We start from the raw sequence: 22,815 nt of genomic DNA on the forward strand, positions 1-22,815 counted from the left end.
TTTAAAATCTGACACTTAAGAAGTTTTTTTCTTTCTTTTTTATTTGGAAGAATTTTATAATTAATTCTCACTGAGAATTATAAGTAATAGCTTTTAATTATAATAATAGTCTGTTATTTCGACCAATCGCGGGGAGACGCAGTCGCGAGGAGAGACGTCAACGGGAGTCGTAAATTCCCGTTACGATTATAACAATCGACACCACGAATTGATCGATCCCCTGATTTCCGTTGAGATAATAGGGGTTATTGAGTTTATATAACACTGTGATTCACAGAATTATAAATCATATATTTCCAACACTTAGATTACACTGATGAGCATAGATAAATGGATAATCACTTATCGCACGAAGATAAGATAGATATGTACGTTAGAGCAGGGCTCTTATAATTGGATTTAGTGTATTAGTGGACGTAGTCATATAATATATTTAGTAGAGGAGATGTATGCTCGACAATACCGAAAACCGACTCTCGCGTTTGACTGCCACGATAGGCGTTAGCATTAGACATAGTAGTTGACTTTTCCAACGAGGTAGAAGAAGTGAAGTTGAGTGACGATGCTGTGTCGGAGGAAAGCCAGTGATGGGTGTGTCTAGCGCACGGGACCATCGGATTTGTTCATGCCATTGTAGGTCAGGAAGTGAGGGCAGTATACATTGCCTCGGATTGGACAAACGAAGGTTGGTGGACTAGGAAGGGTCTTAACCGCCCTCGATAGAAAGTTGCTAGTAGGAAGCATCGTACGTGAGAAAAACTAACCTTCTCGTGTCAAGCCGTAGTAAACAATAGTCTTTAGAAACTGATTTAGAAAAAGACATTTGTTGGGTCTGAAGGACCTTAGCAGGCAAGTTACTCGGGTTTCGGTGTCCGTCTGGCCCACGGTGTGTGACCTGGGCCAGGCAGAGAGTCGCCCGGCGTAACATAGTCGATTAATAAGCTATTGGTCGGTAAACGTCGACGACAAAAAGCCGATGAATAGGCTATCGGTCGGTAAGCGTCGGAGACTAAAAAGCGATTATTCGGCTATCGGTCGGTAAAGTGTTAGAAGCTTGCAAGTCGAAGTAGAATGAGAATAAGTTGGAATTGTCGGTCGATATTCACAATTAAAAGTCGGAGCGTTAAAGGTTAAAAAATGAGAATAATTAACATTAAATTTGTATTTGTGTTCAAGACTTTAATCAACTTATTCTTTATATATTCTTTATATATACATGTCGGAGATGAAAGGACATCGGAGCCTTCCCTTTGGAACTTCGGGAAAATCCCTTAACACCGTAATCTAGATTCTATCATAGGCGTAATTAAACAATTGTCGTCATTCGATCCGATTGTATTTGTTCGAGATTTGTGATAATGAGCTTGGGCTCGAGGCGACAACTGGTGGCCGAACGTAGCCACGGTCACGGGAAGAACGTTTTGCCTGACGGAGGTGTGGTGTGGTTGTATGGTTCTCCCTAGAAATGTGGCGGCATACGGCCTCAACAACGGGCCTAGCCACATGGGATTGTACCTCGGAGGTGTCGATATAATGGGACACACGTTGTATTACTAATCAAACTCCAGGCAGAAACTGCGTAGCAACGGCGATTGGAACCTTCTCGATGCTTCCAACGAGCATATAACAAACAAATGCAATCGTACAGCAAGGAAAATTTCCATCAGTTTATTATTCGTGCGATTGCTTGGAGAGTGACACATCGAGCAGTTTATACCGAGCGTCTCAACAATCGTATTTTATAGCTAAAATTATTCTACGCATAGTAAAGAGTTATCCTGTTGACCGTGGATTCGTTTGAACCCAAGAACATTGTTAATAGCCTTCATTAATCTTATTATTCGTTAAACTCATTCGTTAAACTCAATATTTATCGTACTTTGTAAAAGTCTTGTATATTCGTGTAAATATAATCTCTGCTTCGTAAAACGATGGCTAATTCAAACGAAGAATCGTTACGCGCCTTAAATTCTAATGTTAACCCGACATATATATAACCTTGGTTATGAATATTTTAAATCGGCACAATAATTGTTATAAGTATATAACAAACATTTGTCGTACAGTGGTAAATATTTATATTTTATATAATCGGTAAATATTTCTTATGCTAATCTATAAATCTAAGGAATCTCAGAAAATAAATGTTTCAGATGGAATATGTCCGAATTTGTAAATAACTTCTAGATACTGTTCAGTTTGAAAACAAAGACAAGGAATATATGGATTATGTGGAACATCTCGTATCTTATTCCAAAAATTACGAGCCGAGGTGGTTTATTCTACGTGTTGGTTGGTTTATTCAAGAGACGAGTGATAAAATTGTAATAGTCAGTGTATATTAAAATCACTTTAAATACAAGTACAGAGATAGTGTATGCCGGTTGTAATCGTTGCTCGTCCATTCTTCCGTTCAACTCTACGCTTGCTATTCTACAGTATGAGTCGTTATAATGATTCGTTATAATGATCGTCCTAGAGAGGACGTTCGTCTATTCGTATCGATCGATGGCATTGTAAAAAGTTCAAATGTAAATATTTTTTAAAAATTCACAAGTTCGATCACTTTCTTTCAATGAGTCGTTCAAGTCACCAATATAGCTCGATGATTCTGGTAGTGTTTTCAGCATGTAGTCGAGTTTTTCACGTTCACTTACGTTTGCACCAGCACTCTTTAATTTATTTATCGTTTTTTCAAATTCCGTGAAAAATGTATTTGATTCTTCAAAGTCTTTCAGCCTCATCATGTCTAGTCCACTTCTTATACAAATTTGCAATGCTGTTGCTTCCTTCATATACATCTCATCAAATTTTTTAATTATTTTTAAAGCAGTGTCGATCACCAACAAATTCTAATTGTTCATTCGTTATACTACCATAGATGTAGTTCATCGCCCATTGATTCTTTTCATCTCAGTTATCTTGCGCATCCGTGTCCATTTTCTCTCATGAAGCCGGTTCTAGACATTTTTTACACTTTAAATACATTAATACTCTTTTCTTCCACATTTTGTAATCACGTCCATCGAATATTTGAAGTTTAATTTCATCGTCCCTTGGCAGCTTGATTCGTTTTTTATTTTCATCCTTTTTTTCTTCTTTTTCAAAAATAGTTTTCTTCATTATCCAGGTTCCTTTTATTTGTTCTGCCAATAGCCTCTTTATCTCTTCAGAACTTATTTCCAATTTTTTAAAAATCGACTTTTATATATTCACTTCCGGTTTCACGTGGTTCCATAACCTTGAATCTCGGCAACCACGATTTTTGCTACCATGTTGAGAATTGTGGATCTTGATAGCCGAAATAATGTTACAGGAACACTAAATTTACACTTGCAATTAATATTAGAATAATTATATATTTATTTGATAAACGATTCCGAAGATATTCACTTTCTTCTATACCCGACTGTTAACCGACTGAATAGTTTACCTTCATCTGTTTTCGAGACGCCGCGCACACACATACCTCCACACACAGATACCCGCATACAAGTATCTCTACTACGCATTCAAGCCAGTCCAGCACAGAAAATTATATATATCTCAACAACATTAAAAGAAAAACTATGCCAAGCCTTAGTATTAAAATATCCCGACTATACGAAAACATTTACGTTAACAACGGATGCCAGTAACGAAGGTTTAGGAGCCATTCTTTCACAAGACGGACACCCTTGTTGCTTCGTTTCAAGAACATTAAACCCCCCTGAATGAAATTATACTATGACAGAAAAGGAATTATTAGCTATCGTTTGGGCAGTTAAAAGACTTAGACAATATTTACTAGGCCGCAAATTCAAAATTCAAACAGACCATCAAGCTCTTAAATGGCTACACAACTGCAAGGAACCCTCTAGCCGATTGATTCGATGAAGACTAAAATTAGAGGAGTACGAATATGACATGGATTACGTAAATGGAAAGGAAAACACAGCCGCTGACGCCCTATCCAGAATACACGCGATAACACAAACTGACGTTTTATTAAAACGATTCAAACACTGGGAAAAATCAGAAGAAATACCAAAATTATTAAAACTAACATCTAGCAAAGACTACTTTTTCCAATTAACAAAAACGATCTAAGCCCATATGACGAAACCACATGGTTACAGAAAATATCAAACATACTTCAAACAAGTAGAAAGATCGGAATAGGAGACATTAACTTAAACGCACAAGAAAAAGCACACATAAGAAGACTTCTTTTATTTTTCAATGACCAAAGCGACGACATAGAATTTGCTTACGAACCAATACAGAGTTTAAGTGAAGAAGAGATAGAACAAGTACTAAAAGAAAATCATGACTTGATAGGACATCCCGGAATGCAAAAGACGTACGACAAAATCAATGACAAATATAATATCCCACACCTAATGGACAGAATAAAAACTGGAATAGGAACTTGTGCGACGTGTCAAACATCAAAGACTGTTCGGATAAGAGGAAAGGAAGAATCACAAATAACTGACACCCCATTAGAACCTAACGACAAAATCGCTATGGATTTGATAAGTCCATTGAAAAAGACCAAGGCAGGAAACCAATACATTCTCTCTATACACGATGAACTAACCAAATATTTATTACTTGTACCCTTAAAAACAGACCCAACAACAGACCCAATCAATCTGGAACGCTTTACTGAATCACTACATTTATATATTCTCCGCACCCAAACGTAAGCCGTGAAACGAAAGTTTCATTAGCGAACTAATGCAACGATACGAAGAAGCATTTAGAATCAAACATATAAAAACCACCTCATTCCACCCGTAATCCAACGGAAGCTTAGATCGAACACGTGCTGTAATATCCGACATGTTAAAAGCTATACAAAACGACAATGAAACAGAATGGGATCAAAACCTAAATTTTGTGTGTCTAGCATATAACATAATGGTTCATGATGCCATTGGATATACCCCTTTCGAACTCACATTTGGACATGAGGCCAATCTCCCCTCTACCATATCCCAGAATCTCCAAAGAACATACGCTGATGATGTTAGCTTCAGGAATCGAGAATGAGCTGCCAAACTACTTAAAGACAGAGAAACTCTAATGAAGAGTTAACAAAGATATGAAAGAGATAAAAAAAAATTATTAAACTTCAATCCATTTTTAGAGAAGGAGATTTAGTATTAGTTCATAACGATCATAAAGAACACAAGTTAGATACCGAATGGCTAGGGCCATACACCATTGAAAAAGTAAAAACCCTTTATTACGAAATAATGGTAAATGACTCGATTAGGAAAATACATGGTAATCGTATTAAACCTTACTTTCCAGGACGGTCTTCATCTTCTTCATAGATAGCTAAGCTAAACGTTCTATATATCAAGAAAAATTAGCTCATGCATACATATATAGCGAATCTGTAAACGTAATTATATGTTTAGACATTAAGGATATATATGCAAAACTAAGCGAAATTAAAAGATTTAGACTAATGTTAACAGAGCATTGTACGAGTGAATGCCAGTCTTTCAATGAAATGATTACTCGCGCTCACGAAAGAAATTTAGACAATTTAGTAATGCATATTAAACTTATGACACCCACTCGTTACCGAAGAGAGTTATTGAATTTTGTTGGATTCATTTCTAGCAATCTATTTGGAACTCTGGATGACGATGATTTAGAATTAATAAATAAAAATATAGATAAACTTTTTGATGAAAACAATAAATTAAAAACCTATATAGCTTAGAAAACAAATCTCAAAACTATAGCTTTACCCTCAAATGAAAGTCTAGAAGAAATCCTAACAAAAATTGAAACGGTTCCAAAAATCATTAAAACTGTACAATCGTATAGAATGCACCTCAATCAAATTTCCAACGAAGTAAACAAATTCGATCATTTGCATCGGACCTACATCTTGAGGTTAAAATCTTCTGTTACAAATTATTAATTAGACCTATTTATAACTTATGCCAATCCCATATGTTATAAAATCTCTGCCAGTGCGATGGAAAACGCAAGGCTAGGCATCTTGAAAATAAGTGCATTAGAAGAAGCAGCAATTATTTTAGAACGGCCATCTCTTACTACAAGAATTATAATAGCAGCAAAAATATATTATTAAGAGCTTCATAATAGATTTAATAATAACGATTTAATTAAGGGAATTATTTACCTTTACCCCTTATATTTTGAAAGGGCTATGAAAAATGTACATCTCCTTCAAGAGGCTAATTAGAATACTTCCTGATATACATTGCCACATTAAGAATCAAATACTTCCCAATCATCTAGAAGCTCGGAGGGGCAGCCAGCTGCGCTCGTTAAGGCCCAGAACTGAAGACGACGCGTCGCGAGTCCGAATCCTTGGCAAAGAGAACTTGAAAACAGGAACGGAAAAACCAAAATTTCCCTTACAAGTAATATACAACAGGCAAGCGGTCAGCTCCTCTTGCATGTGTTGTTGGTATACTTACTGAGAGTGCTTGGTAGAGTTGCTTGGTAAGCACCCCAGAGCCGACGAACGCTCACACTTCCGACCATGTTCCTACCATTTCGACTGTGGAGATCTTAGCCGGTAAGAGTCCGGCCGACACACTACCCTCTGCCGCCGCTCTGTGCCCCCGGCCGGTAAGATGGAGAGATAAGAGGTTGTCTATGAGAACTTCCTTCACGAAAAAAAAAGAAAAAATAAAAAACACAGGCAATCACTACCAACTGAAACGGAAGGACAAAAGAAAGAAAAACATAAAAAAAAACAAAAGAAAAGAAAAACAAAAATTTTTTATTGCGGCCGAGGAAGAGGACCTGGACCGCTGTGCCCCGCTCAACCCTTCTAGCAGGGGACGGGGCGCTAGCAGCAATGGCGTCCCCTAGCGTGAAATTAATCAGTTAGGACACTTTTAGGAGAGTGCACCAGCGGTAATTCGCAAAAGGTCCCGTGGTATTCCTGTTACACGCGTAGGCATGCCATCGTGGAGTTTTAGTCGGTAAGTATCCGACACTGCTATGCTGCTGCAGCACCAACAAAGCGTCCATGAGGATTTCTCCACGTACCAAAAAAAAGGGATTTAGCTATTATTTCATCCATTCATCTTTTGTCAATTGTCTTCTCTACTATTTTGGATGTTGGATTCCATAGTATGGATCGAAGAATCGAATAGTTTTAATATCAACATATACATTCAAACTATAATACATTTGGTTGGCAACTAAATGATTGCGGATCTTGTCATTACCACTTAATGGCAAAATCTGCAATCACTTAAATGCCAAACCAATAGTACACGATTCCTCTTGTTTCTATCCTATCCGTGGCTTACAGGGAATTTCTGGAAAAAAAAGTTGGCTTGTCTCGTCGATAGCTGGTTATGGATAGCTGGTATTGCTCATTTTCATGAAAATGGAATTCAGAAACTATTTTTGTAATCGAGTTGTTCCTTTGAAGGTTTAATGTGTAAGATTTAACATATCTAAATAACATTTCGTTCGCAATAAAAAACTTTCTGATGTTGGAAGTTATAAACACACGTCTGTCTTTTAATTCTGAAAATTTTACTTCCAACTGATTTTCAAAAATTTTCAAATATTGAATCCGCCTTAAACGTATGTAAGTACATGTTTGACAATCGTCTAAAGATGGAATTTCCATAGCGCCTTACGCGGCTGCGTCTAAAATCCGCAGTCTGAGTCTTAAATCCGAATTGTATGGACAACATCGATCGCCTGACTGCACCACTCTCATAGCAACAACAGCTGATACACGCGTCCGACGCTTGTGTTGATACACATAGCACAGACGATTATGCTAATGTCATTGACAGCAATGCTGCTATTTTCCGACAAACGAGTTTTAAGTGTTGCGTCGGGTGTTTAGATACTACGTAACTTTGTAACGATTTCGATGAACAACTGTATAATGTGTACCTTTTTTAGCGTTTATTCACAAAACAGTTTTAATATAATAATAACTACATAATATTATAATATAATAATAATAATAACATAATGGTGTGATATTGACTGAAATGCCGCAGATCAATAAAATATTAGTTATAATGAATCCAAACCAATGGCTTTAAAATTACAGTACTTACAGATTATTAGAAAAGATAGAACAGATTAAAGAAAATTATGCTAATGAAATAAAATAAATAAAGGAGATAAAGAAACATAAAATGAAATAAAAGGATATAAAGTAATATATGATCATATAAATAAAGTAAAACAAAATAATTAACGAACCAATTTACAAATAGAAACTTTTTACAAGCATATAAGTAACATTATGTCTAATTAAATTATAAACAATTTACGATATTACCGCTGCTCGTGTAACATTTTTAATTTCATCATTCAAGGAAATACGCTTACTGAAGTTGATTCAGAATGTCAGTAGGCGCCACCTTCTAACCACCGGTACGTATCCAAGTTTTGCCTATGATTATATTGTTCAAGTCTGGAATTTGCTAATTAATAGTGTAAATTTACTCGGTAATACTGTGTTGTATATCAAATGTTTTTATCTTTCTTATTTCGTTTTTGATTACACGATGTCAATGGATCAAACATCTAAATTCGCGTCTAATATATTGTTCGAAATGCAATGCTCGAAAGGATGTAGCTGTAAAGATCATTTGCCACAAGAAAAGATTAATAGATAACCTGTGTTATCCGGAAGGATAGCGGAAGCCCTTCGCGGTCCCTCCAAAAAGATCTGATAAGTCCCGACGAAAGGCGACAGTGCCTTACCATTTATATATGTGTTCCATCCTTGTCTATGGGAGTGTTAAACGTGTCTCCTTCCGTATTACAAAAAAAAATTTTTTTTTTTACGTGGAGGAAATCTTCATAGACACCTTACCACCCGTGGGGACGGGCAGAAAGTAGTGCCGGATTTTTACCGGCTAAAACCTCCACGAACGGGACATTGGTACCAGCGCGAGTTGATCGTCGGACCCCTGTGTGCTGAACACCAAGCACCTTTAACAAAAAAAATTCCTAGAAAGTATACCCAGAACACATGCAACGGAGGGGCTGGCCGCTTGCCTGCAGTATATAACTTTTAAGAAAAATTTTGGTTTTTCCGTCCCCTTTTTTTTGAGATGGCCTTATACCGAGGATTCGAACTCGCGACGCGTCGTCTTCAGTTCTGGACTTTAACGAGCGTAGTTTTTTTTTTTTTTTTAAGCTGTTTATTTAAAACCCAATATACAATTTTGAATACATTATAGTGTTCACAATAAACGGTGATTTTATATAATGGTATCTTAGGCAGAGGTACCGATACGCAACGGTACTACGTAGCCATGCTGTAATATGTTGTTGACGCTTTACATTTTTCGTGTTGGATATATCTTTTGGTTTAAGCCGCTGGAGTAAATAAGTTTCTTTTAAAAGAAGGCGAATTGCAGTGATTACGATGTTTGCACCTGTGTTGTACGGGGGCAGAATTGAGTTTTATCGGTTTAGAGGATTTTCTCTCTTATTTTATTATGGATTCGGTATCCACCAATATTTTTTTGAATTTTTTCTGTGTTTGTCTTTGGTGTCTTTCAGAGGGAGGGCCATGTTGTATCTCCATCTGGTGTCTGCGGACTGGCCATCTAGGTTTTCTTCGTAGAGTATAGTTTGGGTCCCTATTTTCCTTTTTATATGGTAGATTATCGGGATGTTATTTTGGTCTTGTAGGTAGTTTTTTCCGTCAAGGTATGGGAAAGCTTCTGGCGGGATGTAGCCTGTTGTCAGAGTGCTTTTGTAGTATGTATCATTTGGGAATAAGCAACTGAAGATTAAACTATTTTCTTTTATCTTTGCCGCTTGCGCGAAGTGGTTTCGTATTAGCTCTAGGATGTGGCAGTCTATGCGGTGGACGTGGGTAGGTCGTATATTGTTTTGTTTTTTATATATTTTTTGAATCCGCTGTGTTCGGATCTGTAGGTACTCAAGCAGGCTCTGATGCATTTTCTTTCGAATATGCGAATTTTTTCCATTTGGGAGGCTGATATGTTGTACCAGATTGGGCAGCCGTAGGTTATGATCGGTCTGATTAGTGCTTGATAGCATAGGATTTTTACTCTCCTGTCGATATGTTTGGAGTGGAATAGATTTTTCATTTTCCAAAATGCTTTATTGGCCTTGGTAAGTTGAATTTCGGTGTGCTGCTTGTAATTTAATTTGTAGTCTATGTTTACCCCTAAGTATTTTACGCAGTTTTTGTGTGGTATGAGGGCCCCTTTGTCTGTTTTTTCTCTTATCTGAAATTTTTTGCAGTGTTCTCTTTCTGTTGGGCCGATTTTACTTGACTTGGGTCTAAACAGTATGGTTTCGCATTTGCTTATGTTGATCTTTAGTTTCCATGCGTGGTAATAGTCGTTTATTTTCTCAAAAAGTTCTTGAAGTTCCGTTTTTATAGTTTTGGTTTTGCGGCCTGTTACGTATATGATTAGGTCGTCTGCGAAGGCTATGGAGCGTTTATGGGTGGATGTATTGAGATCAAAGAGGTTTAGTAAGTCACTGTTGTAGATACTGAAGAGTAACGGGGAATTTACTGTACCTTGTTGTAGGCCGTTTTTTATGGAGAATTCTTTGCTTGATGAGTGTGAACCTTCAGTCATTACGAATGTTCTGTTTGTGATCATGTCCCAGACCATTTTAGTCAGGTGTTTAGGGAACTTTTTTTTGTTCAGTTTGTATATGAGACCTGGGATCCAGACTGTGTCGAAAGCTTTTTCGAGGTCTATTAGACAGGCGGCTACTCGTTGTTTTGCGTTTAGGGCCCAGCAGATGTCCGACGTGAGTTTGTTTATTGCGTGGATTGTGGAGTGTTTGTGTCGGAAGCCGAATTGGTTCTCTGGGATTATGTTGTTTTTTGTGCAGAAGGAGGTTAGGGGGTTGTTTATGGTTATTTCAAATACTTTGCTTATGTTGGGGAGGAGACTTATGGGTCGTAGGTTTGCGGGCGAGGAGCCGTCTTTGTTTTTTTTTGTTATGGCTATCAGTTTGGCTTTTTTCCATTTTCTGGGGAAGTATGTGTTGTTTAGAGCATTGTTGAAGAGTACCGTGTAGTACCATTTTATTTTGTTCGGTAGGCGCTTGAGTAGGGTGTTTGGGATGCCGTCGAAGCCGGAGGATTTTTTGTTGTTTAGTTTGGAGAGGATTGTGTTTAGTTGATTGTAGTTTGTGAAGTAGTTTATTTCTGGATCTGGTTGTTTGGGATTGTCTGCGGTGTTTTCGTTTGAGAATGTGCAGACTGTTTTGTTTAGCATTTTGTCTTGTTCCATTTCATTTTTGAGTTTGTTTGTTTCGGCGATGATAATTTGTTAGGGAAGTGATACATTTACACTGTACATGAGAGTGTGTGTGTAAGGGCCAGAGGGCGTCAAGGCTTAGTGGAGACAAAAGACTGTTGCCAGATGTTAGCAGAATCTAGGATAGTCGGTTGGCGACCAGCGTGCGTGCAAGACGTTCTTCAGAGAGTAATATAGATGTATAACTGTTGTGTGGGAAATATAGTAAATAATTTGTATTCCCAAATCCTCGAATTTCCTAAACATGGTAGCAGAGCGTGGTTACTGGTTTTGCAAGATATTTAGTGCGTGGTTACGATCTTGCGAGTGAGTTTTCAGTAAAGAAAAAAAAAACTTTCAGAGAAAAAAATATACTTCGAGCACGTAGGAACGCTTGAGTAAGAAAAGAAAAAGAGGAAGAATCAATTAAAATGGAGAGATCGGAAATCATGATACCTATATTCGATGGTGAGGATTATGGAATGTGGAAGCAAAGAATCACGATGTTTCTCAAATATAAGGAATGCGAGGTTGTTACAACTAGAATGAAGAACGAAAGAGACGATGAAGACTGGGACAAGAAGGACTTGAAGGCAATTAATATAATTTATAGTGCAATATCGAACAGACAATTGGAGTATGTTAGGGAAGGAAAAACGGCGTATGATATAATAAAAAGGTTCGATGAAATGTACTTGAAAGAGTCGACGGCACTGCAGATCGTATGCAGAAGGAGATTGGAAAACATAAGACTGGAGAACTACAGTGATTCAGCATCATTCTTTTACGATTTTGAGAAATTAATCAATGAATTAAAAAGTGCGGGCGCACAAGTAAGTGAGAGGGAAAAGCTGAATTACATGCTGAATACGTTACCCGAAGAATACAGCTACATAGCGGACATAATAGACGCATTGAAAGAAGAGGATCAAACGGTAGCGTATGTAAAAAATAAAATAGAGATAGCAGAGAAGAAAAATAAATCCAATCGAGGAGAAAGGCAAACCAACGCCTTTTCTGCAAAAAAGGAAGGATGCTTCAGATGTGGAAGATTAGGACACTTTGCGAGAGAGTGTCAAAATGGCGTCCAAGCGGGAAGCAGTAACGGCTATTGGCATGGGCCAACACGTGGTCGAAACAGAGGAAGAGGGAACAAAGGCAATACGAGCAGAGGACGTGGAAACTTTCATCGTCAATCAACAACCGGCACGGGCGAGCATGGAAACTCAAGAGCAGGCATATGGACAGCAACGGCGCACGCAGCAAACAGCAGTGAGACGAATGAAATAAGTAAGAACGAAATAGTGTGGTTATTAGATAGCGGTTGTACCGATCACATAATTAATAATATAAATTATTTCGATAAATCTATCGACCTAAAAGAACCGGTAAATATATATTTAGGCGATAATAGACCGATAAAAGCGACAAAAGTTGGGAATGTTATAAGTTATTTTGAAGCATTCGGAAAACAAAATGAAATAAATATGAGGAAAGTATTTTACGCGAAAGAAATGTCCGCAAATTTGATTAGTTTAGGTAAACTAACAGACAATAAGAATACGGTTATTTCCAAAGGAAATATTGCGAAAGTAATAGATGAGGATAATAAACTTACAGCTGTAGCGTTCAAAGAGAATGGGACATATAGAATAAAAAGTATATTGAAAGGGAAGAAGCACTTAGTAAACAGCGCCGAACGTAGTGGTATGAGTAAAAAGGAAAGATGGCATAGGATGCTAGGACACGTAAATTTTAAATATTTAGAGATTTTGGGTAAAGAGCAGCTAGTGACTGGCATACCGAATGAATTTGAAAAGGAACTTTTGAAATGTAGGGTGTGTATAGAAAGCAAAATGCATAACTTACCTTTCAAAAATAATCGAACTAAGGCTAGGGAAATAATGGAAATTATTCATACGGACGTATGTGGTCCCTTTAAGACCACCGGATTCAATGGAGAAAAATATTTCATTTCATTTATCGATGATTATAGTAAAATAGCTAGGATCTATTGTATAAAATCAAAAGATGAGGTCTTTGATTCTTTCGTACAGTTCGTAAATGAAGCCGAAAATTTAACGGGCAAGAGGTTAAAAATATTAAGATGCGATAATGGTAAAGAATATTTAAATAATCGAATTTATAAATTTGCTAGGGATAAAGGTATAAGAATAAATAATTGCCCAACATACGTACATGAATTAAACGGGACAGCGGAAAGGTATAATAGAACAGTGATGGACATGGCGCGTTGCTTGTTAGCGGAAGCGAAAGTACATAAAAGGTACTGGCCGGAAATAGTTTGTACAGCGGCATACTTGAAAAATCGAATATTAGCGAATACTATAGAAAGGAAGACACCTTTTGAAATATTCTTCGGGAAAAAACCAAGTGTTAAAAATCTACATCTATATGGAAGTAAAGTTTTTGTAAGAAGGCCAGAACAAAAAAGAGTTTCCAAATGGGACAAGAAGGCAGATATGGGAATTCTATTAGGATATAGTGAAGTAGGATACAGAGTCTTATTAGGTGGGAAAATAACAATAGCTAGACATGTAGAGGTCATAGAGACAGACACTAAATGTATCGGTTTTGAGGAAAATTCATCAGAGGCAGATAGAAATGATAGCGAAGATAACTATTCATTGGTTGGTATGGATAAGGAAGAGTTAGAAGGTAGGAAAGATGAAAATAATAGTAGTATTGAAAGCTCAAACACTCCTAGGAGATCTACACGTATTAAGAAAACTCCAGTAAGGTATCCAGAAAAGGAAAATATTTGCGAGATGCATGCAAATTATTGTAAAGTAGATATCCCTCGTACATTTGAGGAGGCGATTTGTTGCGAAAATAATGAAGTTTGGAAACAGGCTATGGATAAGGAAATAGAATGTCTCTATAAGAATAAAACTTGGAAATTGGTAGAAAGGGTAAAAGGCAAAGAAGTATTAGATGTAAAATGGGTTTACACGAAAAAATCAGAGGACAGGTATAAGGCTAGATTAGTGGTAAGGGGATTTCAACAAAGAAACGTAGCCGATGACATATATTCTCCAGTGGCGAGTAATCAGACCTTTAAGATATTGCTATCATATTGTTGTCAAAATGGATTAATAATTGAGCAAATGGATGTAGAAACTGCCTTTTTAAATGGTGAAGTAAGCTCGGAGGTATATGTAAATCAACCAAAGGGATATGCGGACGGAACGAATAGAGTTTGTAAATTATCGAAAGCGCTTTATGGGTTAAAAGAAAGTCCGAGGGACTGGTATGAGTGTTTTGATAAGTATGTGACGAGATTAGGTTTTAAGAAGAACAATATAGAGCTGTGCCTATATACTTATGGAGAGGGAGAAAATGTTGTTTATTTGTTAATATACGTAGACGATTTGTTGATTTGTAGTAAAAACAAAGGGAAGATACAAAGTGTAAAAAAATTATTAACTGATAAATTTGAAATGAAAGATTTAGGTGAAGTAAAAGAATATCTTGGAATAAATATAGAGTATGATTATTTAAAAAATGAAATGAGATTAAGCCAAAGGAAATACATAGAATCATTAGCAAACAAATATAAATTACATAACAGCAAATTGTACTGTACACCTATGGAGACCAACTTAAAAATTGAAAAAGCTGAGATAAATAGAGAGGACATTGGATACAAGAATTTAATTGGCGCATTGCTGTATATTAGTGTAAATACCAGACCCGATATAAGTTATAGTGTGAATTATCTGAGTAGATTTCAAGATTGTTGTAACGAGACACACTTTGAATATGCCTTGCGAATATTGAAATATTTGTACCGGACTAGAGATTTAGGGCTACATTATAAAAGAAATGAAAAGTGCGAAACGATAGATTGTTATGTGGACGCTGATTGGGCAGGAGATCATATAGATAGGAAATCGACTTCTGGGTATGTAATTAGATTGTATGGAAATGTAATTGGATGGAAGTCTAAAAAACAAAGGTATGTGACAAAAGCCTCGACGTATGCAGAGTATGTTGCTCTATCGGAAGTGGTGAGCGAAGTAATGACTATCAGAGAACTAATGAAAATCTTCGATGTAAATGTAGACGATAACCCTGTAAAAATCTATGAGGATAACTCTGGAGTAATGAGTATAGCAAAATACGGAACTTTTACAAAAAATTCTAAACACATCGAAGTTCATTACCACTACGTTCACGAGTACGTAAAGGAAAATAAGATAAACATAATAAAAGTAAGTACAGAAGAAAACACTGTGGATATTTTTACGAAGGCACTGTGTAGAGAGAAATTTGAAAGGTTTAGGTCATGGATGAATGTAAAATAAGAGAAATGTAAATAAAGCGATAAATGTTAAATATTTTGTTAATTCGACAAGTATGTAAATAAAATTAAGTGTACAGTATAAATGTAAGGAGGCGTGTTAGGGAAGTGATACATTTACACTGTACATGAGAGTGTGTGTGTAAGGGCCAGAGGGCGTCAAGGCTTAGTGGAGACAAAAGACTGTTGCCAGATGTTAGCAGAATCTAGGATAGTCGGTTGGCGACCAGCGTGCGTGCAAGACGTTCTTCAGAGAGTAATATAGATGTATAACTGTTGTGTGGGAAATATAGTAAATAATTTGTATTCCCAAATCCTCGAATTTCCTTAACATAATTCTGTTTAGTTGTTCTCGGCCCATGTGTTCGTTTTGCGTATGTATTTTGGAAAAGTGGGTGCCGATGATGTCTAGTTTTTCTATTGTTTTGGGTATTATGAAGTTGCCCTCGGTGTCTTTGATGGTGTTGTGTATCGTTATACCTGCTTTTCGGATGAGGGGGGCATTTTCTGGGGGCAATTTGAGAGGTGGGGTGGGGCCCCGTTCTTTTGGTCTAAAGATTTGATTTATTTGTGGGAACATGTTGGCTGAGTCGTTCTTGGAGATGTTTTTTATTTTGTTTGTCCAGTAATGGTTTATAGAAATTGCGAATTCTTGTTTCAGTTGCGTTTTTATTCTGTGTAGTAGGAACTTTAGGAATTCTAATTCTTCTCTTTTGTCGTAGGAGTAGTTGAGTTTTATATTGTTTATTTTGGACAGTATGTAGCTTTTATCTCGCTGTAGATCTTTTATTTTATTGTTTATATAGGGCTCGCATGAATTTTTTTGTTTTATGATTGGCACGGATTTTTGGAGAGCGATTTGTGTGTGTTTTTCTATTTCGTCTAAGAATGAGTCGATTTGTCTGTTTGTTAGGTTGACGTTGTTGTAGATCTTTAGGTCGCAGTTTTGTTCGAGTGTGTTTTGGAACTTTTTCCAGTCCGTCTTTTTGTAGTTGTACCTGGGTGTCTCGGTCTGGGTTTCGAGTGTTAGGAAGTCAGATGTGTTTTTGTTAATTTGAAATACTAGGGCGTTATGGTCACTGTCATAGGCTAAGGTTTTTACGGTATTATTTGGACGTAGGTTTTGGAATTTTAGTCGCGCATCTGCTAGGCATATGTCCAGGTATGAGCCTCCTTTTGGGTAAGAGGGTAGCTCGGAGCTGTATAGGTTTGTTTGTAGCGGATGCTTTTATTGTCTAGCCAGTTTCTAATGAAATTGCCTCTCGTGTTGTTTATTTCGTTTTTCCAGCTTGTATGTTTCGCGTTAAGGTCTCCTGCTATTATATAGTAGTTTTCCGGTTTGTTGAGCTGCAAGAGTTCGAAGAGATTATTGAATTCGTAGTTAAATTCTTTCTGGTTTCCGTGGGTTGCGTAGGCTGCAGTGATGAATAAATTTTCCTTATTGCTTATTTTTATTTTTATGATCGTTGTTTCTAAGGTTCTGAAACTTGTTATTTTATCAATTTGGATCGTTTTGTGTTTTATGGGGTTTTTTATGAGGATCGTTGTTCCTCCTCCTTGACTGGCGTTCGGTCTGTCGTGTCTTATCATGGTGTAGTTTTTGAAGTGTACCTTGTGTCTTTTGTTTAGTTTTGTTTCTGAGATGAGTACCATATCGGGGGCTTCTTTATTTAGTAGGGTTAGCATACTGTATGTTTTTTGGTTTGAGATTAAAGAGTTAGCATTTATTGCGATTATTTTCAGATGTTTTAGGTTAAATTTATGTGTTTTTTGCTGTGATTGTTGGTTTGGCGTGTTTTGGTTATTCGTCGTCTGTGCTATTGAAGGTGCTGAAGATGGCGTCGAACCTTTCTTCGTGCGTTGATAGGGTGTTTTTTATTTCGTTTAATTGCATTTGTTGTTCTTTTAACGCTTGGAGGATACCTTTTTTAAAGTCTTCGATAACGTTTATGATGTTTAGATGGGGGGAGTTATCGGTTGTGATTGGGCTTTGGCTTGAACGCGGATCTAAGTTTGCTGATTGTGGGAAGATTTTGGTTATTTGATTTAGTGTTGTTTGCTGCTTCACTACGTCGGAGAACTTTAGTTCTGGGATGTATTTGCGGCTTATTCGGGCAATCCGTTGTGTCTTTGCTTCTTTGTCTTTTTTGATTTTGTCGGCTAGCTTTTTACGAAGCTCTACGAGTTTGGGGCAACCTTTGTATGACGCGGGGTGTCCGTAGTTTTTGCAGTTGACGCAGAATATTTTGTCTTTGGTTACTGCGTTTTCCCTTTTTATTTTGCAGTCGCCTGGGCCATGGGGCTCACTGCATTTAACACAGCGGTAGTTTAGGTTGCAGTTTTGCGCTGTGTGGCCTAGTCGCTGGCATTTGTGGCATTGAGTTATGTCATCCTGTTTTTTTATTATTTTTTCCCATTTTATCTTGTAGTAGTTAAAATGGTTTATTTTTAGTAGCTTGCTTATATTGCTGTCGGGGGATAGCTGTATTATGTAGATTGGGAGCAATATATTGTTCTCCCTTGATTTTTTTGTCGTAAATCGTGAGACTTTTGTAAACTGGACGTCGTCTATTTGTAGAGCTTGTAGGTCTGTGAGTATTTCTGTTTCCGTGTAGCTATTGTCTAAGCCTTTTAGCAAGTATGTATGGTGTTTCTCTGTTTTGGGTGTGTATGTGTAAAAGGTTGTGTTCGCTGAGAGGAGTGTTTGCTTCGCTTTATGGAAGTCGGGTAGGTTTTGGAGGTAGAGTGCGTGTTTACCTGCGTGTATTCTTTTGATGTGAAATTGTTTAATGTCCGCTACTTTCTCTATGAGCGTTACGGTGTCCTTGGGGTCTTGTAGGATTATGTTGATGGGTGGCGGCCTGTTGTCTCTTGTGGTGGGTGGGGTGCTTGTGCGTTCCTCCGCGGAGCGTCCGGTGGGGCGTCCGTCCGGTGCTCGGTCCCCCCTTGGCGGTGTTCGAGGCGCCGGGCCTCCTAGGTTGTACGGTGGGGTGCGTCGCCCTTGCTGCGCCGATTGTTCCGGTGACGTGGTGAGACCGTGTCTTCCCGTTTTGCCTCGTAATGTTTCGTTTTTCTTTCTTATTTGTTCTAGCGTTGCTTTCCAAGTGGGGTAGCTTGATGGTCCCGGTTGTGGATGGGGCTCTGGTTCAGCTTGTAATATGCTGAATCTATTTTTCGTTACTATCGCTGGAGGCGAAGTAGCTCTTGTGGGCTTCATGTTTTTGGTTTCGTTAGCCTTTTCTTCTTGGTTGGGGTGATGATCTACAACTGTGTTTCCTGGGACGGTTGCTAGACTTTTTGCCCTGGCAACCAGGTTAGGTTGTGGGTTGAGTTTCCGCGTCTTTTGCGCGGGGAGTCTTAGGATACTGTTGATTTCCCTGGCTGTTTTATGTATACTTATTTTTCTCTTGGAGGCTTTTTTCATTGGGTCTACGGTGGGTTCCGTTTCGTTGCTCTTGGCTTCATAATCGGTGGCTTTTATTTTTTTGTACAGTTTTATTTTGTCTTATCTTATTTTATTTTCTTTTTGTTCTTATTTGTATTTATGGAGATGATGTCGATGCCGTATTTTTCACTTTTTTGTCACTATTTTGTCACTTGGTCCTTCTACTTTAGTGGATGTTTGTCTACTCCGACGCGCGCTCCGAGGGGTCCGTCCCGCTCGGTGGTCAACAGTCGACTGATTGGAAAGTATTTGATTCTTAACGTGGTAATGTACATCATAGGAAGTATTCTAATTAGTCTCTTGAAAGAGATGTACATTTTTCATAGCCCTCTCTAAATACAAGGGGTAAAGGTAAATAATTCCCTCAATTAAATCATTATTATTAAATCCATTATGAAGCTCTTAACAATATATTTTTGCTGCTATTATAATTCTTGTAGTAAGAGATGGCCGTTCTAAAAGAATTCCTGCCTCTACTAATGCGCTTATTTTCAAGATGCCTAGCCTTGCGTTTTCCATCGCATTGGCAGAGATTTTATAACATATGGGATTAGCATATGTTATAAATAGGTCTAATTAACAATTTGTAACAGATGATTTTAACCTCAAGATGTAGGTCCGTTGCAAACGATCGAATTTGCAAGAAATGACCGCAACGGCAATGGGTTGGAAGAACAAGAAAATACATAAATGTCGGAGATGAAAGAACACCGAAGCCTTTGGAATTTTGGATAATCCCGCAACATTGTAACCTAGAGTCAACTATAGCTGTAATTGAACAATTGTAGTTATTCAACCCGATTGTAATTGTTCGAGAGTTGTGATAATGAGCTTGGGCTCGAGGCGACAGTCAGTCGCCGAACGTAGCCGCGGTCACGGGATGAACGCTTTGCCTAACAAAGGTATGGAATAATTCTATAGCTCTCCTTTAAAGAAATATTCGTGGCGACACGCGACAGTAAACATTCCAACGGTTTTTGTCCCGTTGCTCGCCACACGCAGACCCTATTCTTCGAGTAAGATGATTGCCAGATGTCGATGCGTCTCCGCAGTACATGTTCGGCTAGCCCGAGCGCCCGTTATAAATATTAAGGTTTAGTCAACTAAAGTCCTTCAAACAGTCAAACAGTCTTTGTCCCAACTACGGGAAGATAGGGGAGACCTATTTTTCAATGAGCTGCGTCTCCCACTAGCAACTTTCCCTCGAGAACGGCTAGCATCATTTTCTAACCACCGATATGGAGATTGACCAATTAGCAGCAACGTCAATTTCCCTTACTTTCTGAACGAAGGCTTTTCTCGACGAATCCGATGATCTCGTGTCCTTAGACACACCCCATTATAGTTTTCCTCCGTGGCATCATCGGGACGGGAAGGACATTCTCGCTCGCGATCTCATTGATGAAAGGAATAACCCTTTACGACCAGTGAATATTACGCGTCCGACTTAGATTTTGTGAGTACGTTCATCTGTCATCCCGTCGACCGCGGATTCGTTATTGAACCTAGGATCATTGTCATTAGTTTCTCGAGTACCTAACTACCACGGTTACTTGTCCGGTTCTATAATAATCGTATTTGCACTAGTCAATGTCTTCTCTATTGCATAACGACAACGTGTAACCCAAACGAAGATTCGTTTCACGCCCCTAACCCTAACTCTAATGTAAACCCGACATATATATGTCGGATTTGCACTGGGAGTAGGGTTGTGGGCGTCAAATGAATCTTCTCGAGAATTAGCCATTGGTACGGTATACACAGGCGTAGTTTATTGCAATGATAGAATTATTACAGTTGTGGCGGATGAAAAGAGAGTTGTGAGTTTCGTCCCGGGACTACCGGTGGACTCGTCAGTAAGGCTATGCCCGGTAGTCCCTGCCTTAGACGTAGAGGGAGTCTCGCTAGGTGCGGTATTTGTATCATTCGCTCGTATATTCGACCGCTAGCGAGTTAGACAGACTCGTTGTCGTCGTAGCCCTCTAGTGTTGGCGGTTGGTACCAGCGGATCGCCCGGGAGGTGTTGCGCCATGTTGATGCCTCGACCTGTCTGCGTCCTATTGATACCGATCCGCCACACAGTCTTGACAATTGATCACGGCGGTTCGGCACTCGCGACACTAGTGACGATGGTCTCAGGCTCAAGAACGAATCCGCGGCCAACGGGATGACAAAAGAACGTACTCACAAAGTCTAAGTCTGGTTAAAACGTGAAATAACCACTGATCGCGAAGATGTTACTCTTTAACCATACACATGATACACATAGCACAGACGACTGTTTTCAGTGTTGCTTTGTGTGTTTAGATACTACGAGACTTTGTAATGATTTCAATAAACAACTGCATAATGTGAACCTTTTTTTGCGTTTATTCAGAAAACAGTTGTAATATGATGATGATGATGATGATGATGATGATGATGATATTATTGATGATGATGATGATGATGATGATGAGGGTCTTGATCCCAAATAAAGGAGATAATAAAACATGAAATAAAATAAAAGGATATAAAGTAATATATGATCATATAAATAAAGTAAAACAACCAATTTACAAATAGAAACTTTTTACAAGCATATAAGTAACATTATGTCTAATTAAATTATAAACAGTTTACGATATTATCGCTACTCGTGTAACATTTTTAATTTCATTATTCAAAGAAATACGTTTACTGAAGTTGATTCAGAATGTCAGTAGGCGCCACCTTCTAACCACCGGTATGTATCCAAGTTTGGCCTATGATTATATTGTTCAAGTCTGGAATTTGGTAATTGACAGTGTCAATTTACTCAGTAATACTGTGTTGTATATCAAATTTTTTTATCTATTTCGTTTTTGATTACATGATGTTAATGGATCAAACATCTAGATTCGCGTCTAATATATTGTTCGAAATCCAATGCTCAAAAGAAAAAATTATTAGCACCAAAAATTATTATATGCCAATAATTATTTTTAGCATAAAATTATTAGCATAGCGGAATCCCTCCGCGATCCTTCCAAAAAGATCTGGTAAGTGTTGTCGAAAGGCGACAGTGCCTTACCATTTATATGTGTGTTCCACCCTTGTATACGGGAGTGTTAAACGTCTCTCCTTTCATACTACAAAAAAAATTTTTTTTTTTTTACGTGGAGGAAATCTTCATAGACACCTTACCACCCTGTGGGGACGGGCAGAAGGTAGTGCCGGATTCTTACCGGCTAAAACCTCCACGAACGGGACAGTGTACCAGTGCGAGTTTTTATCGTCGGGCCCCTGTGTGCTTGTCCCCAAGCACGTTTAACCATGTACTCCCAGAAAGTACACCCATCCACGTCACATGCAAGGGCGAGGCTGGCCGCTTGCCTGTAGTATGTTTCTGTTAAAAGAAACTTTCTCATCCTGTGCTATTCCTGCGCCTCTATTATATGCTGAGGATTCGAACTCACCACGTGTCGTCTTCACTTCTGGGCCTTAACGAGCGTCGCTGGCTGTCCCGCCGAGCTTCTAGGTGATTGGAAAGTATTTGATTCTTAATGTGGCATTGTATATCATAGGAAGTATTCTAATTGGTCTCTTGAAGGAGATGTACATTTTTCATAGCCCTCTCAAGATACAAGGGGTAAAGGTAAATAATTTCCTTAATTAAATCGTTATTATTAAATTTATTATGAAGCTCTTAATAATATATTTTTGCTACTATTATAATTCTTGTAGTAACAGATGGCCGTTCTAAAAGAATTTCTGCCTCTTCTAATGCACTTATTTACAAGATGCCTAGCCTTGCGTTTTCC

General features: G+C 38.0%; 2 non-coding genes across 2 annotated transcripts; both read right to left on the bottom strand.

Moving 5' to 3' along the window:
• Window positions 1–8,684: 8,684 nt before the first annotated feature.
• LOC117238356 lies at window positions 8,685–8,791 on the bottom strand. The gene has a single exon (XR_004494189.1). It is a non-coding gene; the product is annotated as a U6atac minor spliceosomal RNA (small nuclear RNA).
• A 13,251-nt stretch (window positions 8,792–22,042) lies between these two features.
• On the bottom strand, window positions 22,043–22,149 carry LOC117238355. The gene has a single exon (XR_004494188.1). It is a non-coding gene; the product is annotated as a U6atac minor spliceosomal RNA (small nuclear RNA).
• Between the last annotated feature and the right edge of the window lie 666 nt (window positions 22,150–22,815).

This window comes from Bombus vosnesenskii, unplaced genomic scaffold (assembly GCF_011952255.1).
Source record: "Bombus vosnesenskii isolate JDL3184/JDL3185 unplaced genomic scaffold, Bvos_JDL3184-5_v1.1 scf7180000013452, whole genome shotgun sequence".
Lineage (NCBI taxonomy): Eukaryota > Metazoa > Arthropoda > Insecta > Hymenoptera > Apidae > Bombus > Bombus vosnesenskii.